This window comes from Meleagris gallopavo, chromosome 5 (assembly GCF_000146605.3).
Source record: "Meleagris gallopavo isolate NT-WF06-2002-E0010 breed Aviagen turkey brand Nicholas breeding stock chromosome 5, Turkey_5.1, whole genome shotgun sequence".
Taxonomy (NCBI): Eukaryota; Metazoa; Chordata; class Aves; order Galliformes; family Phasianidae; genus Meleagris; species Meleagris gallopavo.
This window is the reverse complement of record NC_015015.2, coordinates 55,904,464-55,922,926: the sequence shown is the minus strand read 5'-3', so window position 1 is coordinate 55,922,926 and position 18,463 is coordinate 55,904,464.

The window sequence follows — 18,463 nt, the reverse complement described above, 5'->3', positions numbered from 1 at the left end:
CCATTGCTTTGACAGAGGGTAAAGGCAGCTAGTACCTTTCTTCTACTTGACTTCCAAACCTGGCTTTTGGAAGTGGGCTGTTCACCCTAATAATAGGATGAGTTGTGCAATAATTAATTGTAATTGCATTCCCTGTGGAAACCTCTGCCCACTTCTGGCCCTTCATCTCACACATCAGAACTGCCTTCTCGATTCCCAAGTTAAAGCAATCTTAGAGACATCCTCATTGAGGAGCGATGCTTAAACACTCCTACATTCATCAGAGCTGAACTATCAGTGTAGTTTGACATCCCTCTATTGCTGCTGGATTGCTGGTAAGCGGCCTGATGGCTCTTTCATCCACAAACATTTCTCCCTTCAGCTGCTGGTACACGGCACTGGAAACCTTTCACACTTCCATCTTTATGACCACCTAGAAGGATCGTGTAACCAGAACTGCAGTCTGCAGCCAATAGCAATAGAAAAGGAAATTAGTATCCTGCATTTAATTAATATTTGCACCGAGAGAATCGTTAAAATCTAGCCAGCTGTTACCATCCCCTTTCATTACTTCAAATGTTGATAACATTTGTTCTCGTGTACCAGAAATACTTCAGCAACCAAAGCGCTCATGAAGACCGATGGTGGAAAGTGAGAGGGATTGCATTTATCACAGCATCAAAGCTGCAAGTGCGGTAAGTGTGGATGGGTGCGAGTTCTCCTGCACCGTAGAACAGAATCAATACCCGTGCTCAGTGCTTCGATATTCTCAGAAAGAAACTATCTCCCACATTCAGAGAAGCCAAGCTCATTTCTTAAGTGACACTAATTGTCATTTCTTAACTGATCAGGCAGAAAAGTCGACAGAATAGTAACAACAAAAGACTGTAGGGAGATATGCTGTTTTAAGAATGTGGAGGATCTTCTAAAATTAATTTCAATTTAATTTAATTTCTTTAATGAATGTGGCTGCTAGAATGGAAATAGAGCTCAGTTTTCTGCATTTTCTTTCTGAATCTCTTAGGTACTGTAAAAACATGACATTTTTCATTGTGCAGTGCTTTGCACGGCAGAGATTTTAGAATAAATAAGTGTGTTATGCCATCCAGTGTCATTAAGTGTCATAAATCATCAGGATTGCTGTTTGAGAACTGGAAGAAGTAGGTAATATTCCATAAAGTTAATTTATAAAAAAGGCTATGAACTCTATTATTGCCTGTTAAATTACTCCATTGACACCAAATACTTTGTGTATAAGATTAAAAAAAAAAAAGAAAGGAAAAGAAAGAAAAATAGATGATAAAACAAACCCGAAGTTGTTACAGCGTGGCAAAGTTCATCATCGTGTGTTTGAATATCGTACTTCAGAATTTATTTCCTTTGATGCTAAATAGCAACTGTTTGCATGTGTAATGTTCATGGTTTTTATTGCAACTTGGCAGGTACCTTAGCTGAGGCAACCACCCCCTCCAGTCTGTGCTTCTAGAGGCCCAGGCTCACAATGCAGCGCAGCAGAGAGAGTTGGTGTTCTGATAGGTATGTGTTCCCACCCAATGATCATCCCAAAAGCTCACCCATGGGCAGCGGGATGCTGTGCTTTCCCTCTGTTATGACCATTTCTTCATATCCACAGTGCCTGCTCTACTACAGCCAGACAGCAGCAGCACGTACAGTCACAGCTCAAAATGAAGGAAGAAACTCTTTCCGTTTCACTAACAAGTGGCGTGAGAAAGCAGGTAGCTTAAGTTAATATTCATAACAGAGAGACTTTAGGCAATGTGGATGTTTCCTTCTTAGAACCACTCAATTTTAACAGTTCCATACTGCTGCGATTCGCACTCCCTTGCATTTAATAGGCAGTAATTTCTGTTTTGTGGTACAGTACTTATCACATCTATCAGGGTAATCACACAGACTGCTGGCTCTGTATTTATAATCCTGCTCCCACCTTAGAGCAATACGGCTATTGAAACGTATCTGTCTCCTTAATATCATTTCTATCAATACAAACAACAATTTTCCCAAAAGCAGCTATCAACTTAATGACATTTTTTCCAACTGCTTCAATTATCATCATACAAGAACGCTATGGCCATTGAAAACAAATCTTCAAAGGACCTCAGGAGGGAGGTCAGTTTTTCCATCTCCCTGCTCTGAGACACAACTAAAAGCTTCTAAGGATGTTGTCATCAAACATAAGGTTGCATGATTAGGTCATGGTTGGACTCGATGATCCTTAAGGTCTTTTCCAACCTGAGTGATTCTATGATAAAGAAATTCTTTAGTACCACCACTAAAAGTGATTTCACAGCCACACATTAGAACGTCTCAGATAGTTTCACTGTCCACACAATAAGAAAAATATTTAAGAATACTAAATCCAGGACAGTCCTTCGCAAGGCACATTTCCTATGCCCACTGATAACCAGTCTCCAGTGTGTGAGTTGAAGACCCATCAACAGTCATTCATTCAAGGGAATATCAGGTGTGAGTATGTAAAAAGAGCTGCTAGAGCCAAAGCAGCAATTCCTTCTCTCCAATTACTCTTTTGATAACATAAAATGTGTTGGCATGACACTATGAGAAAAACACACTGATGTTGTATCATCTCACCTTCACCTAGCACTTATACATAGATTGCTAAACAATGCTTCAGTGTCCTTCTCTGCAGAGGTTATGCTGGTAAGTCTACAGCTCTGTCTCCTTATCCGTTGTCTTTTCAAAGAGAGGTTGTGTATTTGTTCCTTTCTGTACTTTGGGGACCTTCCTTGTCTAAGTTTTCCACAGTAGACATTAATGGCTCAGATATTGGTATGTTCAATTCCTTAAGCACTCAGATGGATTTCACCAAGTCTTGATGGGTTGAATAAATACAACTGAGATAAATACTGGTGCACCAATCCTGAACAGTGTAGTTGATTGCTACATTAATATTTATTCTCAGGAGCAACTTATTGGTATTTGTATTTTTTTCTATGAAAACTGAGAAAAAAAGCTCTTTTAAACATTCAAGGCTTCATATTTTTTCTTCCTGCTTGCGAAATAACAAAACTACATTTTTCTGTCTTTATTCTTAGTGTTTTACTGATACTTTCTCCTGCGTTCTTTCCAGCTATAATTAGTTTTGATCCTTATTCCTCCCATTTCTTCATCTTTGTTTTTCTTCCATTGCTTTCTCCTTGCCCTGGGGATGAGAGGTGGTGGATGACTGCTTGCACAACTACACGTTCTCCAGACCTCCTACAGTGGCAGAGAAGTCAGAGCCAGGAATGTGGCCATGGTCCCATCTGTCTTTAGGAGTACAGAAGTTGTAAGTACAGCCGTGACTCTTAAGGGAGGTGGTGGGATCACCATCCCTGGAGGTGTTCAAGGTGGTGGTGATGTGGCACTGAGGGACGTGGGCAGTGGGCATGGTGGGGTGGGCTGGGGTTGGACTTGGGGATCTTAGATAGTTTTTCCAAGATGAATAATTGCATGGTTCCACGTTTCACTCAGCATTGGGCGTCCATTTCCACCTTCCCATAGAGGATAGCTAGGACAGGATTGGCCTTCACATGGGAGCAGGCTCCTTCAGAGCAGGGATTTGGGTATAGTAATTATGTTTTTCCTGGGCAGCGAAATCAAATTCCTTGCTGATACCCTCTTTGCCCAATTTGACAAGAAACTGTCATTTGACTGGCTAAATAGACTTTTGTTTCATTTTCTCCATCTCCTCAGGACATTTTACTTAGTAAGATTGTGTAAATCCTCTAAATGAAAAGGATTTTGTACAACGTTCTTAGCATTTGTTTTTCCCTCTTTCTCTCTTTTCTATCCTGGATTAATTAATTAAAATAAAAAACTTCATTATACCAATCAAATAGAAAACATATCCTTAGGATATCATTGCTCCATTCCATATATTCATTGAATTTGGCCTCAGAACCTCACTTGGCTCATCCCGACTGAATTCCAGAGGCAAATGCTTTTCAACTAGCGTGTATCTGGCTACCAGCACTGTTCAACACACATTTTTATTTGAATGTGAAAAAGCTCTCCAGCCAAGCGTACTCGAAATTCATACGAAGGCCTCACAGTCACCAAAGTTCCATTACATAAGTTAACTTAAGTAATACTCTTTCCATTGCCAGATTTTAAAATTCACACCTCCTAAGACTTAGGAGGGAGTTGTCATGTCTCTTGTGTTAAAACTGCATGACATTAATATACAATTTAACCAAGAATTTGACTGTTCCTTAGTAGTTCCAGTAATACCAGCAGTGACATTTTTTGCATAAATCTTCTCTACATTTTAACGTTCAGGAGAAGTTGGAGGAGTTATTATGTATAACACACCTTGTTTTCTATGTTTGAACAGTCAAAGGATGAATCTGATTCATACCCTGGAGGCATTCATCTATTAAAATGGATCTGAAAGCTTTGGCAGTGAGAAGAATAGGAAATTTTTCCTTTTTTTGAGCGAGTAAGATTGTCCTTTCCTGAATATGATGGATCGTCCAGAACAGAAAATGGGAATTGATACCTAAGATTTGGCTTTGTTACGGTTAAGTGAAATTTATCATGCTCTGCAGCAGGAAAAATTATTGTATTTTTTCTTGCAGTGCATTTAAGGCAGCTGGTAATTTAAGATAGAAAATATGAATTCTCCTGGAACACGGAGACAAAAAACTTCCCCTGTAGGTGACCGATTACTGTGGTTTTCTCCAAGTTAAAAGAAAGCTTAAATATTGACTGTAGTGAATTTATGGACCTTTGTAGGGGAAAAAAATATGCTCCTATAATCTTTAGACAGCTTTTCATATAGTTTACATTTAATTTTTGTCTGTAACAAATTCATTTTTTCTCTGTTTTATGTTACCTTGGAGCATCAGCCTGGTTGATAAGTGAAGATGGCATTGATCTATCACATTTCTGTAAGGGCAAGTGGACCATTCTTCCAACAGACAGAGATGCCTTCCAGTTCAGAGCCAAAAAAAAAAAAGCATAGGTAATACACATCTCCAAACCATGGAGGTATATTTTGCTATGAATAACAACTTTACTCAGAGATGTAACTGGATAAATATAGGAAGTTTTCAAATCCTCATTCCTTGAAAATGAATGAAAACTGCACAGCATTTTCTGCATAACTCTCTTCTTTTTCACTCTTCTTCCACTGCATGTCCTTAATTTTTCACTTCTGCTATTACATGGGTTGTCTGCGGACCACAGCCCTTTTGGGCGCACACCTGCTCCGCCATGGAGAACTTCTCTTGCTCTGACCCTTATTGTCCCACTATTGTCCCCCCTTTCAGTTTCCCTGCTCCAGATACCAGTTATGTCCAAGGAACAGACTTCATAAGGCTCCTGGCAACCGGTGTCAGTGCTCAGTCATCCACATTTTCACCAGCCAGCAACAACGTTTCTATCCCAAAGATGGGCATGGCTATTTAGAATTCAGAAAGAACACTAAAAGCTATCAGCAAAATAAAGCATGGAGGTGTTGATAGAATTTAGAGTCTACAGATGACAATCTACGTCCTAGCACAGATCTTGATCTGGAAATATCCTCAGGAAAAGAATATAATAGTCTAATAAAGCCCCTCCCTTGTAACATTTAATTCTCCAAGTTCTTCAGACCTCAAACACCCTGACCCAAAGTTGAAGCTGAGGCCATTCTTTCTGAAACAGATAGGGATGGGGGTAATAAATCTAATGGAAAAGTGAAATTTCATTTAATGTGTAGTATCAACAGAAGAGATTGATGGCCAGGGAGAAGCAGTGGGTACATGGTGATAGCTCCAACGTTGGCACTGCTCAGCCAACACATCTGAGTACTTCCCAGACAGACTTTGGTTACATGGCGAGGTGACCCAAGCAGTTGCTCTTCTTCAACAGGAACCAATGAAAACATTTGGTAAAAATGTCCATATAATAAGAACTGTGAGGCCACAAATCCACAAAAAGTAATTGCTAAGAGATGTCAATCTATGAAAACTGACAATTCCCATAACTGATCATTCCCCTCCTCATTTATCCTCAGTCCTGTAATTTTTTGCTCTGAAGTGCCTGCAATTATCTGTTCTGCCCCACTGATATACAAGACTGTCACTAAAATAGCAGATATTCATTCAGAGCATGTGAGATGTCACTGCTTTCATGTTTCAAAAGTACTGTGTAATTCAAGGAGTTGAGAGAATGTAATTTTACAAAGGACTACTTAAGAAAACTCATGATTATTTAAAACTCAACTTTAATGTATTGTTCTATTTTCTTTTTACCCTTCAGATAACTTCAGTCTTTATACTGTAATATAACTTGGTGCTGGGGAATGGAATGAGTAAAGATATAAGTTATTAAGTCATTCAGATCTGCTAAATGAAAAATAATGGCCTCAAACAAGGAAGGGACATTATTAACTGCTCATAACATATGCTCTTACAGATTATTATCATTCCAGCAACCTTTCCATTAATTCCTTTTCCTGACTATCTGGACCGAAAGCGATGTCTGATTTTTACCAAATTCATCAAAGTGCTCCTGGAGTCATCATTTCTCATTTACAGTGTGAGTGCTCTATTCAGCCAGCACATCTGTCTTGGCTGACACCAGGCAATGAAATCTTACGGCTCTCCATAAGGCACCTAAAAGCAAGGAGAACGGTGCACCGTGCGATGCTCGAGGAGCTACAAGTCTATAAAAGTGCATTAACTCTTGTGCTGTCACTCTCACAGAGGCAGTGCAGACCTCAGCAGAGTTTTATTGCCTGTGGGCTCAGGTGTTTGCAGTGATACCTGGGATGCGTGTGACAGAACGGACATCAGGATCATCAAAACTTCTCTCCCAGAGCTTGGAGAGGTCTTGGGCATGATGAGCCCTGCTGATCTAACACGAGGAATATTTAGGGAATGTAGGAGATGATCAAGGACACACACACAGCATAAAATCCTGGAGATGCACTAAAAGTGATGCAGGGCAATCTGACCTTACAGTAGTAAGGGAATGAGAGCGGATAACCAATAAGGGAAACCAAATGGAGCAAGGAGGAAGCGATGTCCAGTGGGCGAAGTTAGCATTTCTTAAAAATCAAACACAAGGCTTTTGCTGGAGGTAGACCACGTGGCAAATGCAGACATATCCTGCAGGTATCTCTTTGCTGTTGTAGGTGGAATTAGAGTTTTATCTTTGGCAGCAAGACAGATGTGATAGTATCTGCTAGAATCAAACACCTCAGATGAAAGGCTGTGAGTATCCCCAAGGAAAGTGTCAAGGCTTGCGAATCACTGCTGTGCTTTGTTGGCAAGCTGGGTTAATACACAACAGTTAACTGTTTTCTACTGTTGTCCTTAGCCATAAAAAGCAGGAGAGATGAGCCAAAGGAAAAGAGTGCAGACAGTATGGTTAATAACGTGGAAGTTGCTTTCTGAGACTCGCACTAACAAAGAATTTAGGCATATTTAGACAAAGCAGCCTAGTTTCACAAGAGGCAGCTTTGATTGCATTTCCTCTGGGTATGTTAGTGAAAACCATTACACAAACACAGCAGTAGTGGGTGTTTCAAAAGAGACCATACCCTGCTTTGGTGCCTGTAGTGTCAGTACTTCATGAACCATTTATGGACAAGGAGCCACTAATACCCTTCCTTTTCTTCACAAAAAAGAAAAAGAAAAAAGAAAAATCACCAGTACTTAGAAAGCTCCCCCAGAATGTAGGGGTCACGTTCAACAAATGCTGTACCAAATAGGTGTCTGAGGAAGTGCTTAGGAGAGCTGAAGAGGAGCTTTTAGTGATGGGATGGCACTGAGATTTTCTTCAGGGAGGAATTGAGCCGTGAGCACAAAGAAACCAAGGGCACATTTCCACCCAGCTCCTCAGCTTCTGTATATTAAATCCATGGAGCAATGCTCAGTGAACAGATCGGTCAGCAGAGGGTTAATGCTTTCAAAGGCCTTATTGCAAGCTAAGACTCACGTACTTCAGACATTCCAGCATCTTTCCTTGTCTACTTCTAATTTCCTAATAAAACTGCTGACATTAAAAGCTGATTTTGGAACAACTTTCAGTGGGGCTCAGCAAAACTGTTTTAATGACTAGCTTCTGCTTGCATGTGTGCTGAAGAGTGCATGAGGCTGGAGACATGCAAGCACATGGATCAGTAGGATTTGCACAGCACATCACTAAAACAAGAATTAGTGGATTAATATATATATATATATATATAGTATATACCTTTTAAAATTTATTTTTTTGATCAAAAGGACAAAAAATATTCCGATAATCCAGTAAGAAGGTGGCTTCAATAGAGGTGCTTAAAAGGAATTCTGAGATCCCCATCCACAAGAAATGCGCTATTTCATTTATACACTGTGAGTTTCCTCATTCTTTTCTTAGCCCTCCTAAGGCTAAGCTCCAAAGCTGTTGTCATTCCTTGTCACTTCTCCTTACCTATATTAGAATTTGAACAAACAAACAAGCTGGCATATAGAAAATAGATGGAAAATTCTTGCTGTTTCACATTGCTGCCCGAAGGCACCCAAATTTCTCCATCCAGCATATCAATGACCAGAGCACCCCATAAATAAAGGGCAAAGCAGAAATAAGAGGAGAAGTTAAGAAGCATTGATAAAAGGCAGAATACAAGTCCCTTTTAGTGTCTCAATTCAACACACGTCAACAGGAAGTAGAAGAGGGCAGGAGGAGAGTCCTATCATAGAATCACTGAGACACAGAATGGCTTGGGTTGGAAGGGACCTCAAGGATCATCAAGTTCCAACCCCCTGCCACAGGCAAGGCTGCCAACCATCAGATCAAATGATAGATCAGCTTGCCCAAGGCCACCCCCAGCTTGGCCTTAAACACCTCCAGGGATGAGCGTATGCTAACGTTATTAAGAGAGCAAAAGAGACAAAGCTCCTATCCTGCCGTGGGCCACAGCTCACATTTCTCCTAGTTTCTGTGGCTTGTTGTTTCAGGGACACTGCAGCAGCCCTAGTCATGCACCAGCACATGGCAAGATGAGGTTGGCAGTGAGGTCAGCCACGCTGTCAAAGGCTGCTCAGCCTCTGTGCAGATGTCCAGATGGAGCAGGAGCAACAGGTTTGTGCTCAATCTCACTATACTTCACTGCAGCAAGACCCCTCCAGCACCTGATTTCATCTGCTTGATCAGCACCACAGCATCTGCTCCTACTAACAGACTGAGGTGTGGCTGTATGGGTACAACTGCCCGTAACTTCTTGTGTTTGACCCCCAAGTTTTATTTCCACTAGGTTGCACTTGCTCTCCACATTGTGCCATCTTTGCCCGGTAAAACTAAAGTGCAATTTACTGCTCTTTAAAGAACTATTGAATAGACTTAAAAACAAACAAGCGAACAAAAAAACCCAACTGCACAATTTCATTAAGGAGATGGAAGTGATGCAACGTACTGAAGCCTATACAAAAAGCAAAAAAAGTAAGTTGTAGAAATCTTTGTGTCAATCAAACATTGACAGCTTATGTATTTCCATGAAAATACAAGCATAATTCAGCCAGAAAAAGTAAATGGTCGCAATATTCTCACTTTGTGTTTTAAATACCTCATGCAATCAGGAATCAACCTCGCAGATTGATTGAGCTAGCTGATTACTTATATAAAATATGCTTAAAAAAAACTCTAATTCTACTGTGTCTTTCACCTCTGATTCCAACAGCTGTTTATTTTCCTTCAAAAGAAAGAACGTTTTACAAACAACTGAGAGGACCAAATTATCATTTTAAGTAGCAGAACAACAACAAAACCGTAATGTTTCTCTCTTTCAGGATGGAAAGCATCATGCACTCAAACTTCACACTCTTTTTTACACCACACTACAAGATGGGGAGAGAGGTCACAGAAATTGCAAGTTGTCTCACCTCAGTGCAAGGGAGTGAAAAACAATAATCACACAATGGACAATATCAAAAGGCATGAGGAATAAGAGGAGATCCTATGGGTAGACAACCATCAAAGCCAAGAATAACTCCTTACGTACTCAACATAGTGTTTTAAGTAACAGCAAACTGGTCCTTCAGCCACTGAAGTGTGAAAATGCACATTTAATAATGCAGGACATATTGAGATGTACAATGCTTTTTTCCTAGTTCAACTTAATAAAAATTCCCATAAAACTACTGGCACATATCCTGAAACAAGGCACTGATCGAGAATTCGGAGATGGCAAGGATGTCGTCAGGAGACAGGGTGGAATTATCAGGTCATGCCATGCTGGGACAACCTGTCTCTGTGACATTTTAGTGTGCTCTGTGGATGGGTGAGAGGCACCGACGCCTTGTATTTTGATGGAGCAAGGCTCCAAACCATGACTTTTATGATGTGCTTTAAAGCAAGATAAAGGAAGATGGCACGGGGAGAATATTGTACAAGTGGAAAAAAAAATACCTGGCAAAACATACATTGGTTATCAGAGGGTGACACGTAAAATGTGACAAAATAGATTCCACTGTGATTTTATCAGGGGGCAGAGAAGAAAACAAATATCAACACCAGTTTATCTGTGGAGCATTCACTTCTATTGTAAAAACGGTTCCTACCAGCGGTCCATTTCACATTCCAGGAGGTCAGGCCAGGTGTCACATTTGACAGATCACATGCTTTTTTAATGTATACTGAAGTTTTCCCCACTATGGCTCTACTCGGGCACAATGAACACCCAGCAGTGTGTCTTTGGAGTCTTGTTGGAAGTAGTTAAGAAAAAAAAAAAAAATAGGTGAGAAGGAGTTAGATAAAAATAAGCTTGTAGATATTCTCCTGGAGAGAATGCAGTGCCTACAGCCCTGAAGCAGGTACACTTCATAAAGTACCAACATGCTTGTTTTTTTTCAGTGTTTCACTATTGTCATTACAATAGAATCACAGAATGGCCTGGGTTGCAAAGGAGCACAACGCTCATCCAGTTCCAAACCCCTGCTATGTGCAGGTCCCCAACCAGCAGCCCAGGCTGCCCAGAGCCACATCCAGCCTGGCCTTGAATGCCTGCAGGGATGGGGCATCCACAGCCTCCTTGGGCAACCTGTTCCAGTGCCTCACCACCCTCTGGCTGAAAAACTTCCTCCTGAAATAAGTGGGGATGGAATTGTCCCTGATCACTTTTCTTATAACAAGAAAAAAGGTAAAAGTGTTATTATTCCAGAATACATTGGTCTTGCCACCCCTTCCAGATCCTGCTAATATAGATACATAATAGATGTGATCGATTCCAGCTTTGACCAAAAGGAAAGTAGCTGTAAATACTAGCCAAAGGATTAGCTTTGGTTTTATTTCAGGAAGCTGAATTCTTCCAGACACCAGCAGAAAATGTTAAACTACTTGTCTCATCAACATCACCAGGAAACGAAACAACAGTGAATTATGACTATCAGCTAAGGTATTCACAAATAACAGAAAACAAACAAAACAACCTTGTGTCTTGCAATGCCACTGCACTACATATGCATCAGAAATGTGTCCGACTAAAGCAGGAATAACTAAAGTGCCACCAATTTAAGAATGGAGAAAAAAAAATACTTCCTGAATGATCTTTTTCAATTTTCTGATTATTTTTAGGGCATGTCACGGGACAATGAAAATACGAGAATATTTGGTCCAAATGCTTACTTTTCAAATTTGAGGGGAGAGGAAGAGAGAGGAGAAAATTAAAACAGAAAAAGTATTTCTGGGAGTGATCAAAGTTGGCTTGATTTTGTAGAATTGAAATAGACCAATTCATTCATTTTATATTTCTATAAACAGGAACAAACCCTCAATCTATATGTTTAGGAAAACCATTACAGTAGTCAGCGTGAAATATTTACAGAATTGGTTTCTGAAAAACTGATAATGCTACCAACCATTCTAGTAGCACTTTAAGTAAAACGCGCATTCAAATAATGGAAAAAAAAGAGATCAAAAGGTGATCATTTCCTTGCTATATTACAAAAGGCAGCATTTTATTCTCTTTATTGCAGAAGCACTTGCAAATTACTGAGCATGAAACAGTTGTATGAGGCTTTTTACAAGCACACACTGCAACATAATACGATATCACATGAATTTAATGGATGTTTATTAAAAACAGCACCAGCATTTAGTCCTTCTTATCTTAAGCTGAATGGTTTTTTCTCATAGATAATGCCATCTCTTAGAAAAGCTACAAAAAAATGCACGGTGACAGTTCTTTGACGGCACCTGCATGTTTGTTCACAAAAAGCCTTAAATGTGCAACTTGATAGAAAAACGATTTCATATTCCTAAAGTTTTCTATCTAAATAACGGGATTGCTTCCCTTTATAACAGTATTTGGAGGAAAAAAAAAAAAAAAAGACTATTATTGTCAGATTACCCTGTGCTCCTGAGCACTGTGCATCAGTGATAAGAAGCTGCTTCAGTTTTACCAACAACAGCAGTTTGCTACCTTGGACAATCACTGGAACAACTTTATTCACATCCTAGTTAAGCCCTAGTTTTGAAAGGAATTAGTGATATCCTCAATTGTAAACAAGCACCAAGAATTTTTTAAACAGTCACTACCACTAGCTATGCACTGTTGCTAGCAACGAACAAGAGCCTGTATGTTGTCCTTGTCAAAATCTGCCCAAGTAGAGAATTATGGTGAAATTTTACTCTTCCTGTGCTTCCCTTTGAAATAATTCTTCACAAGTGTACATACTGCCAAAGAGTGGTGAAACGAGGGATAAGTCTCTCTGGTAAGAGAGGGCTTATGAAAGCCTAGTCGAGAGGCATGATCAGACTTCATAGAGTCATTAAGATTGGAAAAGATCTCTAAGATCATCTAATTTAATGGTTCACCTGCCACCACTATCACCCACTGACCGTGTACCTCAGTGCCACATTTCCGTGGTTCTTGGGCACATCAGAGGATGGTGACTACACCACTCCCTGGGCAGCCTATGCCAAAACTTCACCACTGTTTCAGAAAATAAATTTTTCCTAATATCCTTCAGAGTTGAATGTCTGATTGCAGCTCTATACATTCAATTTGGAAATCTACAGCTAGTGTATTTAGGTTGACTGAGTGCATTGCTGTTTGGTTGGTGCTGAGGGCTGGGCCTGGCTGCTGTGATGGCGGTGGGGCAGGGCATAGCCATAGGATGAGCTTGGCTGGGCCACGTGCAGCCTGCAGGTTGGACATGCCTGCCTCACCTCGCAAGGGCCCTATAAAGAACGTGGTCAAAACCTTGTGCTTACTTCAAGAAATATCAATGCAAATCAAAATAAAACCTGTTGTCCGATCATTGCTGGAAGAAGATAACATGCAAGAGCACAACAAGAGCACCAAGCATCAAATGGCTTGGGTTGAAAGACACCTTAAAGATTATCCAGTTCCAAACCTATGCTGTGGGCTGGGAGCCCCCCACCAGCTCTGGCTGCCCTGGCCTTGGGTACCTCCAGCAGTGGGGCACCCAAAGCTCTGGGCAGCGTGTTCCAAGAGGCGAGGCATGTTCATATTTAAGTCTACTCAGACTTAAGTCCACAGACCCTTATTTTTGTGACATTGCCAAATGGTTTCTTCAGCCTACATCAATTTTATAGCATCCACAGCGTCCTCAGAACTGTGTAACGTGTGAATAAATTCTGCTTTTCCTTTGTCTTGAACAGAGCATCTGATGGTTTCACAGAACTACAGATTTCACAGTGAGCTTGGTCCAAGCTAGTAGAAACAGCATACAAAGTAAAGAAGCAGTCCAAAGCACACATTCCTGATGCAGCATTGCCCAGGAAGATACTGTGCCAATACATCCATGCCTCCTGCCTGTGCTGTCTTCAGGTTCCTTCTAAACACAGGTTTCCCCTTCATCTTTTGGTAGGAGCCATTCTAGCTGACGTTTCCCTGCTTCACCTCCACCCCTCTGCATGATTCCCCAGCAGAACAATGTTTGCAGCTTTTCCTGTCATTGCTGGCTTTGTCTGCTGTCACCCTGGTGGGCAGGGAAGTGACTGAACCTGCAAGCCCCCGGCCTCCCTGACATGCCTGGGCACAAAGAAAACAGGAGCTTTAAGCAAATCAAATCCAGCCCCCTGCTGCCATCAGACAAGGGGACACAGGGTTCATCCATTCTCATTGCTGCATTCGTGACACACAGGTAGGTCTCCTCTATTTTCTTTCAATCCCTTAGAAATAGAATACAAAGCAAAACACAGGCTCTCCACTGCGCGTACTATTCTGTTATAAATCAGACGGAGAAAAGTCTTCCCCTCCAGCTATGCAAGCTGCAAGGATGTCTAGAATGGAGAGAGAATGATTTTTAACACTTCTATTTTCTGCATCAGGTAGCTACAGTGCATACCTATGGCCTCACTCCTCCATGGGAACCAGAGCTTGGCCTGCCTGAGATGGACAGTCTCCTCACTGAGTGCTTGTCCAGCTTATGTGAACCCTCTCTACTTAAAGGAAGATAATTTTTCCTCTTGGAAGTATTTAATGGCTCGACATGTATTCCAAATGACAACAAAAAAAACACAAAAAGAACATTGTGTGTGTGCATGTTTTGATCACTGCAGATTTTTCATTTACTGCAGATCAAACCAACATCTCCAAATGCAGCTGCGGGCTATTTATTGGCTGAAGACAGTTGTTTCATAACACATTTTCAGTTTCAGAAATTTGGAATTTTCTGGTTGAAAGCACCAGGCTGAATAACAATGGGTTTTCTGCAATCTCAACAGGCATTACCAGGATTTGGGATCTCCAGATCACATTGGTAGCTATCCAGGCCTATAATCTATTCCTGCTGCTGCTAAAACTGAAAAAAACAGAGCTTTCAGCAAACTGTGTTCCCTTTCTCTAAGAAACTGGGAAGGAATCTTCAGTGTGGATGAAAAAAAAAAAAGTCTCCAACAAACCCAAAAAAATCACAAGATATACCACTGAGAGTTCCTGAGCTGTTTTCTTTTCTTCTACATACAGTTGAATGAGTAAACCTGGCTTTGGAACTTAAATGAATCTTTAGACGTTTCTTTTCAAAGTTTGCACTTCTCCAAATTCAGTTTTAAATGATTCAGTCTTAAAATAACCGTGAAATCTAAGACTATCAACATTTAAGTGGTTCTCCTTGGAATAGCCAGGAGCTCTCCTCTGCAATGTTGCTATAAAAAGCTGCTACAATTGTAAGAGCAACATAAAGCCAAGGTTCCTGGATGTTAAGTTTTGCAATATTTTCTCTAATAAAATATTGAAGGAAAAGATCTAAGTTGTTGAAAAGAGAGTTTCTAGCAAATTTTAATGGAAATAGGTACTTGAGTTTAACATCATCACATAGGAACAGGCGCTGTAAAGAACTGATAGGAAAACACACATAATTGCTGCACCTGGCTGGGTCAATGTTAGATACGTGGTCAGACTGGGAGGACTCCCTGAGAGCAGCCCTGTGGAAGGACTGGGGGTCCTGGTGGACAAGAGGTGCTCTGCTCTCATGAGAGCCCGCCTGCAGTGCCAAGTCCAGGCCTGGGCCCCAGCACACAAAGAATCACAAATGGCCAGGATTGGAAGGGACCTCAAGGATCATGAACCCCCCTGCCATATGCAGAGGGACATGAGGCTGTTGGAGTGGTTCCAGAGGTGGGCATGGGGATGCTCAGAGGTTGGAGCACCTCTCCTATGGACACAGGCTGAGAGCTGGGGGTGTTCAGCCTGGAGAGGAGAGAAGTTCCAGGGAGACTTTACTGTGGTGTTCAGTACTTAAGGGGAGATGATAGACGGGAGGAGAGTGACTTTTCACACAGGCAGATAGTGATAGGACAAGGGGGAATGGCTTTAAACTAAAAGAAACAAGATTTAGGTTAGATGTGATGAAGAAATTATTTCCTAATGAGGCCCTGGCACTGCTGTCCAAGTGCCCCACCCCTGGCAGTACTCAAGGCATTTGTAACAGGCAAAGCCTAAAAGTCTCGCCCTACAACAAATGTGTGACCAGAAGAATTATTTTCAGCTTTTCACCAAAATAACATAATTCCACCTGGCTCTCCTTCTTCTATCTACACATCTTTGAAATTGATCATCATCACTATGGGCAGGTTGTTGCATTACAGGTAACAGGAGCACAGAGAAACTAGAAACAGAGCGCAAGGGCTTGCTTATCACCCATCAGGCACCAACCAACTGTGCTACAGACCATCATACTTCCCTACAAGAGGTTCTACTCTATTTATGAACTATGCATTTATTGCCGATAGAAAAAAATATCTTTCTCCATTGGTTATCTAACACCGTGGATAACAGCACCATCACAAAAATTCAGGACAGCAGATGATGGACTCCACGCTATTGAGAAGACAGTGCCATCCTTGTGCCTCCCTGAGTTATGTATACACTTACCAGGTCATATATATTTACGTGGATATGCTCAGATGTGGAAGTCTGCACATAAATTCAGCTGCTACAGTCATCATCTGCACAGTGGTGGTAATTATTCAAAAGGCACGTAGGCCTGGAGCACTCAGGTATGCTTTGTGCTGCACTTCCTTCGCATGTAAAAGACACTCTTGCTTTTCAGTCTGGTGGCACCATATAAATCACCAACAGACAAATGATACGTGCTGGAGAGGGGGCAATGCATCATCAGGAACTTTCAGGTGTCTGCAGTCCCCACAGTTTATGGTGGATGACTTTGGAAAACACAGCTCTGCTGCTGGCAGTGTATTTTATGCTGTTGTGTCACCCCAGCAGCATGTGTTGATGGTTCCATGTTCTGGGCTTGGGTTTGAAATGGACAGAAGCAGCCCTGATCCCAAGCACTCCCCTAGGTGCACATTATGTGCTTTGCTCTGCACTTGCTAAAGCTGCAGCTGCCCAGCAAGCTGTGTGATCCACTGAGCACCCAGTGTTGGCAGGATCTGTCCCTCCACTCCCACTGGTTCTCACACACTTGAGCTCACTGCCAACCTCTACCAGCCCAAACCCCAGAGCTCTACTCATGTTGATCCCCAGAGCCCAGTCTCTTGCTCACTTCTGTCCGTGGCTGCTAAGGACTTTACAAGACTTTACTGAACAACTTGACAAGACACAAGCGAGTTCTCCATTCCACTGGTTTCCCATTCCTCTTTCACTCCATCCACGTTCATTCAGGTGAGCACAGACTCAGGTGAGCCCCAGCAGCCTGTGCTAGGTGGAAGAACAAACTGTCAGACCCAACAGGTCCCTTCTAGCTTTGTACATTGGAACCCAGGCCAGGGGGCCTTAGAAACTCTTCTGTTTTTACCCATCACAGCTTCTTTTCTGCTTATTCCTGCTGGTACCACGCTCTCAAGCATTTGTCAACAAGATGCTAATCTGTAACTCAATTAAACCACTTTGATTTTCTTTCTCAGTGGACAGGGCGGTAAAAGTCCGTGAGGTATCTGAGACTGGACTAAAATGTAAATTAGCTTAATCAAATCTTTTCTTTTAATTAGAATAATTGTTTTTCTTGCACTTGCTGAATTTATAAGGATTTTCAGCCTATGGGGGAGTAAATTAAATTTAGAGGTATGTAATTCGCATTGTGTTTTTATTGGACTCTGAGTCATAACTTATTTGTAATCTTAATTAGAAATGCAGCTCCTGTAAACAAGCAAAATGTGGCATAACAGTTTAACACACTGCAGGGCTGGCTGCAAACTGTGGTGCTCAGCAAGCAGAGCTGCGATTCATGGCAACCCAAATAGAAGCCATCATCCCCATCATGTAATCCTAATGCACTGAGACCCCTCTGAAACAATCAGCCCTCAAAGTACCAAAGAATGAAAGGAAAAGGGCTGGAGTGAACACTCTAAGCACTAGATCTTATAGGAGAGAGGATTTAGCAACCTAGCCTACAGGGAAGTATCTGTGTGTATAGCAGGGGTTCCTTCCAACCCAAACCATTCTATGATTCTATGATTTAGCAACGTATTGGGTGTTCTACAAAATTAACAACATACCAAAAAAGTTTTGTTTTTTGTTTTGGGCTCCCACTCTTTATAGGAAGGCACAAAAACCTCAAATTTCCTTTTCAACACAATAAAGAAAACCAGTTTGGAAATTTTAATTTTCTCTGGTAACTCATGATAGGTGGTTTGTTTTCTTCCCAGCTCTTACCATACCCCAGAGAACATAACAGGGTGTAGCAGGGGTCAAGAATATTGAATCTTCCACCTGTTGAATTCAGTGCAGCTTTTGGACAATTGCAACAATCACAGAATGGCCCAGGTTAGAAGGAACCCCAAGGATCATGAAACTCCAATAAAACCAAAGCTACTCCTTTGGCCAGCATTTACAGCTACTTTCCTTTTGGTCAAAGCTGGAATCGCTCACATCTATTATGTATCTATATTAGCAGGATCTGGAAAGGGTGGCAAGACCAACCTATTCTGGAATAATAATATTTTTACCTTTTTTCTTGTTATAAGAAAAGTGATCAGGGACAATTCCATCCCCACCTATTTTAGGAGGAAGTTTTTCAGCCACAGGGTGGTGAGGCACTGCAACAGGTTGCCCAAGGAGGCTGTGGAT